This window comes from Oreochromis niloticus, linkage group LG12, assembly GCF_001858045.2.
Source record: "Oreochromis niloticus isolate F11D_XX linkage group LG12, O_niloticus_UMD_NMBU, whole genome shotgun sequence".
In the NCBI taxonomy this organism is placed as follows: Eukaryota; Metazoa; Chordata; class Actinopteri; order Cichliformes; family Cichlidae; genus Oreochromis; species Oreochromis niloticus.
In genome coordinates, this window is record NC_031977.2 from 1,596,965 (window position 1) to 1,603,644 (window position 6,680).

Below are 6,680 nucleotides of genomic sequence, written 5' to 3' on the forward strand. Positions count from 1 at the left end.
GTGGATGGAAGTGAGAGAAAGAAGCCAAGAGAATGGTGGCCTGATGACAGCATGAGAGCAGCAGAGGATATTGCACTCAAAGACACAACATGGGCACCCTGAGAGATTGAGTTTCAAAGCGGGAAAAAGAGCAGAGGATTTCCAGGCCAATCTGCTTCCTCAGCTAAGATTGTCCACACAAGGTCAACACTAGCAGATTTACACGATCCCACTCCCAGGATACAAAGTTCCATTAACACTTTATAAAGTCCTTTATAAGTCTCTACAAGTTGTAACATAATACAGTTTTTTTTAAAAATACATTCTTTAATAACACTTTATATATTAGTTATCAACCATTATGTAATTCAACGCTTTATTTTCAAAATATATAATCAATATCAGCTAATAACACCCTTGACAAGCAAATAAGATGATGTGTGCTGACGCAGGTGTGCTATGTTTATCTGCCGTCTACAGTTGATAAGCTTCCCATTAGAGAATGGCTTACTGTTTTCTTGCAATCCAAATTCAACTTGCTTTTATTTTGAAAGCGACTGCTAGTTTTTAAAATGTACAAATGAAAGTGTAGGCAAGTTATTAATGCAGCCTTACTGTAGATGCACCTTTGAGAGATTTTTTAAGAAGCCATTGACTTCTAAGTGGTGTTCCATCAAGACAAGCATCAAATCTAAAAATAGACATAAATTAAAACATACCAAAATGTTATATCTCTGTGATCACTTTGATCTCAGACCAGTTAAAGCTCTGTGACATTTCCACCAGTCAGTTTTACATTACTGTCATCTGTGGCTGCAGTCACCCATTGTTGCAGAAATCTCTGCTTGTTTCATGCTTATGGGAAACTGTAAGAGTCTCAGTTTTACTGCTGTAATTTTACCACAAACAGTGACCTAAGTTGGAGAAGTTGAGAGGCCAGCATCTCTGTTCTGCTGGTGTGTGCTTGCACATTGTGCATAACCTGCTGGTCTTTGATGGGAGACCTGCTGCTTTCACTGTTCACTGTGTGGAACCACAGCTAGCATTAGCAAGTAGTATTCAGTAATTTATCATCATAACAGATGAGTTTCCAATCGCTAACCACCTTGGCCACGTGGATGATGCATAAAGATGTAATGTGAAAAAGTTGTTAGTCATTAGTACATTAACAAGTAAAGCTCTGACTGTCATGGTCCTCCAGTCATCCTCTGCATCTCCACCATCTCTCTCTCTCTCGCTCTCTCTGTTTGTGTTCTTGGTGCTCTGTGTGTGGGTGTGTTTACCTGCCTTGCAGGGGTGGGATCCTCCTGGGATACCCGCCCTCTCCTGGATGCACCCAAATCAATTGCGCACCTGTGGATCATCTGGCAATCACCTTTTTGTTATGTAAGCTGGGACCTGACCTTTAGTCTTTGACTGAGTGTTGTCTAACTGTGGTAGTTGGCACGTCACCTCTCTGTAGGTCTGTCTCTGTGAACTTGGTTTTGCATGTGTTTCTTTCTGTGCCTCGCATGGCCCAGTGGAGTTCAGAGAGGTGTTTGTTACTTAGTGGAGATTCTGTTCCAAAGACTCAGAGGATCATGGACATGGGTGGACTTGGATTCACAGAACGTTCCTTCCATTGGGTTTTGTATACACATCTACACCAGCACTGTAAATAAACTCACTAAGAAGACACAGCTGTATCTGGTCTTATAAAACAGGTAAAGTTTAGCCAGCTTTTTTGCCAACACTCTACCTTTGAGTCTTTTTCTTAGGCTGACTTTTTGTTATAAATATATTTTAATGTAGGCCCAGGTTCATAAACAACTCTTACCCACAGGACAGCCATTCCATCCATCCATGCATCCATCCCTCCATCCCTCCCTCACAGGGTCATGGGCTGTGTCCCAATTCAGGGTCTGCACGCTTGAAGTACGCATTTCAAGTGCGATTACGTCACCGCCACGCGACAACGGCTGTCCCAATTCAAAGTGTACTTGAAATGCATACTCCAAATGCGCCGTCGATTTTCCCAAATATCAAGGGTGGTCCGGTGCACGCTTCGTGGTCCCATATATCCCACAATCCATAGCGCGGCGGTGGGTGTGGATAATTTTGCCGCAAAATACGGCAGAAGGGAGCGGCCTAAGAGTGAACTGTCAAAAGTAAGTACTGAATATTATGTCACTTATTTATGTGCGAATGTTTAAGAACATTAAAACATTACTGTTGGCCACATGTCGGCAAAGTTATGTGACATTAGTGATGTTTGTACTTTCAGCGGTAACTTGGTTTTAAAGCCTCTACTTCTATGTATGTATGTATGTATGTATGTATGTATGTATGTGTGTGATAATTAAAGTCAGTCATATATCCACAAACACAACAAGCTGAAAGTCAGTGATGCTGCTCGGTTTGCAGTCCTGAATATGACGGCACAAGCAGGATTCACTGCACTGTTAATGTTAGCTATGTTATATTGCTGCCTCTGTTCGGTGGTGTCGAGCCAAACGGACTTTAACGTGTGTTTGAACGAGCTGACGGTTCACTCGTTAAGCTGAAAGAAAGATGCTTTAATCACAGGAGTCACACATGTGTCCACTGGACCATCTGGGAACTCTTCTTGTTTAGCACTCATAATAACACAAACACTAAATCCTCCTTCTCTTGTGCTGTTTTGTAGCAGTGTGTACACCTGAGACTGTCACCTGTCTGTCTGTCCTGCACTCTCTCTCTGTTTCTTTCTCTCTGATTGTGCAATAAAAGTATGAACATGTATTTATAAGTTACACTTGTGTTTGAATCCTGCAGCTTATCACACATTTGATTTCCATGTGTGACAACTGCAAGTGTCCAGAGTGAGGACAGACTGAGGGACCCACTGCTGCACATCATCTGTGAGGCTTTGCACCCCTGATGATCCACCAGGACAAACTCAGCAGTGTGTGAGGAAGAGGAGGAGGAAGAGCCAGCAGCAGCTGACAGATGGAGAGAATAGACAGACTGTTCCCTGTTTGTGAAGGACTGCTAGGAAAGTTTAACATAACTAACTGTCTGTCCTGAATCAGTCTAATTAGGTAATGTTCAAATAATGTAATCATCCCAGTGTTGTCAGTGTGGGAGAAAGTACTCAGGGCCTTCAAGTTACACACTATGAAAGGCAGCAACAAGTTTAATATTCAGAAACCTAAAGTATGTATCAGCAGCAGAATGGAGCTAAAAATAAATGTTTGTTTCAGTTCTATGAAGCTTTGAGTATTTTGGATTAGTAGCACTGCTGTGTTTGTTGCATCATATTGCTGTAATTGTTTATATGCTTTATATATTCTGAGCTAAGTTGATCTATAGTGTTACATCATATTCTATAAGGATGTTATGTGTTTGTAGACTTTCTGCCCAGTTTGACCCATTTAGCAGAAGTCAGCCTGTTTAAGGCTCTGATATCTATTCTGTATGACTTAAAGCAGTTATGACATGGTCTGATTTTCTCACCCAATAAAGGAATATTTAATATATCAGTCTACTCTTCATTCTATCAGAAACAGTTATCACAGCTCGTACATTTTCTTTTTACACATATATGTAAGCATTGGGCCAAATTTAGTAATGCCAACATATTGAAAGAACAACATTTGTCTCTTATATATAATACATCTGTATATACACTGTCAGAGATACTTGTCTTTGAGTGAAGATTTAAGGTGATAGGAAATATAAATAACTGCTACTTGCATCTTTGACCCAGAGTTCAAGCTCATATATATATATAATCTGACAATACATATAATATTGTCCATATTATATTAACATTACCACAGTGATGACTTTAGTCTCATGAATAACATTAGCTAATTGTTATTTACTAACTAATCTTAAATGACTGTTCAGTACAGAAATGAAGCCCAACTATCATGTTTTACAGTCCTGTGGTCTCAACTAATCAAAGTGATGTCATGACAAAAATGAATGACCAACAAAACATTTTTTCTCCTTCATTTCTGTCACACAAAGCTGTATGAAACATTTCTCGCGGTTAGTATCATGGTTGCTAGGCAACCTGAACAGCGCGACTTCCCGTACTTGTAGTACGCACCGTACGTAGTACGCGTAGTGTGCGTACTTCAAGCGTGCATACCCTGAATTGGGACACAGCCATGGTGGTGCTGGGGCATACCCCAGCTGTCATAGGGCAAGAGGAATGGTACAAACTGGATAGGTCGCTAACACCCTGAACATGATTTATAAAATTTGATTGTGGACTTTAAAGAAAATATAAAGTATTTACAGTTTTACTTTTGATACTTTATGCATTTTAATTTTTCAATAATACCGTTTTATGTGTACTGAGGTGTTTTCATTTTATTGTTTCTTTTCCTAAAAAAATGATTTGAAAAATTCCTCAACTGCTTGTGTTTCTCAGCTAACTGAAAAATTATTTTTTGGCATAGCTGATATTCGGGGGCAGCATGGTGGAGCTCTTTTTAGAACTGTTGCCTCATAGCAAGATGGTCCTAGGTTTAAATCTGCAGCAAAACTGAAAAAGCAAGAAGGACTTTTTATCAAGCTGTATAAATCTAGGGATGGAGTGCTCAAGATCAGCATTTTGATTTCCCAGAACATTAAAAAAAAAAAAAAACAGTTAAACATTATCTTATCGGAATTTACTTTTGGGTGGAGCCCATGCTAATGAAAAGAATCATTTGAGAATGTGTCCCTCTACAAGCAAACTGTAAGAAGACAGATCAGGATCAAGGACAGATTTTTCATGAAGTTGAAGCAAATTGTGAGCTTCAGTTTAAAAGCAAAGCAAACAATTGTGACTTTTACTTATTGGCTCTGAGGGACAGCTGTGATATAAATAATAAAGGTAACTGCAGGCTTTGATAGACTTAGACTAAACTGAGATAAACTCTTAGGTGTTACAACCGATGACAAATCTGACAGGGAAAAATGTCAGACTATTGAGATGATGCAAAATAAAGTGACTGAAATTAACTGAACTGAAATTGATATTTTTAGATTGCTTTACACACCATGTTGAAAACATAGTTAACTTAATCAGGGCAAGAGAATCCAGTCACATTGAAACTGACTTTAATGCACTGATCAAGCTTGTAGAGAATCACCAGTTTTTTTAAAAAAAAAAGCTTTTTTGCTGAAGTCTTGATTTTTTTTCGTCTTTAGTCTGAAAGTTCTACTACCATGTTTACTGTTGCTGAATTTGTATGAAACTGCAAAATGGGCCTTGTTATTTGATAAAGGAAAATTTACAAGGGTGCAAGAGCATTAGCAGCAATATGGCATTACACTAAAATGTGTGAGATACTTAAATATTTTGTGTGGAAAATATTATTTTAAGGTCAAGTCATTTAAATTCAAATAGCACATTTAGAACAATAGGACAGGATCAAAAAGTAATTTGCAGTTAAATGAAATATATTAACATATTCATATATTAACACTGGAATTATATATCACATAAATACAAAAAATGAAAAGAGCAGTAAGAAAACAATGACAGTAGACTTGAACCAGACTTATCTCAGACTTATCTGTCAACTGCTGGATTTACTTTATGTGGAGCAACAACAGAGAAGACTCAGTAACCTTTGATCGTAGCTCAGAGGTGAAAACCTGGAAGAAAAACATAAAACCTTTTATTGAGCAAATATTGCACATTAAGACTGCATAAAGGTTTCCCTGTCAGCCTGAGGAGATGTTTGAGTTCAGTAGAACCACAGATTTTGGGAAGAAGGATATCTGTGCATGCACGCATTGTTTTATTATTGCTACAGTAAACAGTTCACTTGCACGTTTCCTTTGGTTTTTTTGTTTTTTCTTTTAAAAAAAATAAAAAATAATAATAAATAGAAATCCATTTAATTTCATTTGGGGACTTGGTTTGAGCTCTTCACTTATTTTGGAAGTTGTAGAGGTGTGATGAGGTTTATGACACTGTGCTGATGCCATCAACAGGGGGCGCTATTACTCAATGTGTGGCTCCACTCAAAGTGAGCCAGAAAAGCCTTTTTTTCTTCTTCTTTCTTTTTTCTTTTTTTGTCAGATTAACATTTTGATGTGATCAAAAACGCCTGGTGTATGACAAAACTAGATGGCAAATCAATATGATAAATCAGACGCCGTGAGTATGAACTGAAAGACCTGGACAGGAGGAGATCCTCTCATGTGACATGTCGACGGCATCGTCATATCTACCTGGGTTCATTTAAGGAAAATTAGCTGTGTGTTGGTGTGAGGAAAGTTGCTCAGATCAGATCAGCCAAATTTCACTTTCAAAATGGGAAAAGGAAAAAAAACATCATCACAGAAATCTTGTCTCTAGTGCAAACACTCAGAGAAGCAGCAGCATTACCATAAATTGCAGCTCCAACATGGGTAACCAAACAGTCAAATCCCAGAGATGGTGTTTTATGATCTGTTTGATAACTTGTGTGAAACAGCAATCCCTGTTCATTTATAAATCCCTAGTAATCCCCGAGAGGGAGTGACAGCTGATTTAGGGACGCGTAATTTCTAGCAGCAAGGTCTGTATAGAGCCCAGAGACTTTAAATCACTCTTTAAAGAGACAGGGAGCCTCAGCTCTGGGGGCCGCAAGTAGTGCTGGGCCACTGGCTGACCGGTGCTCCATTAGCTTCATGTATGAAGAGTGCCGATGTTGTGGTATCGGTTGCAGCTTCACGGTTTCTTCAAAAACTTT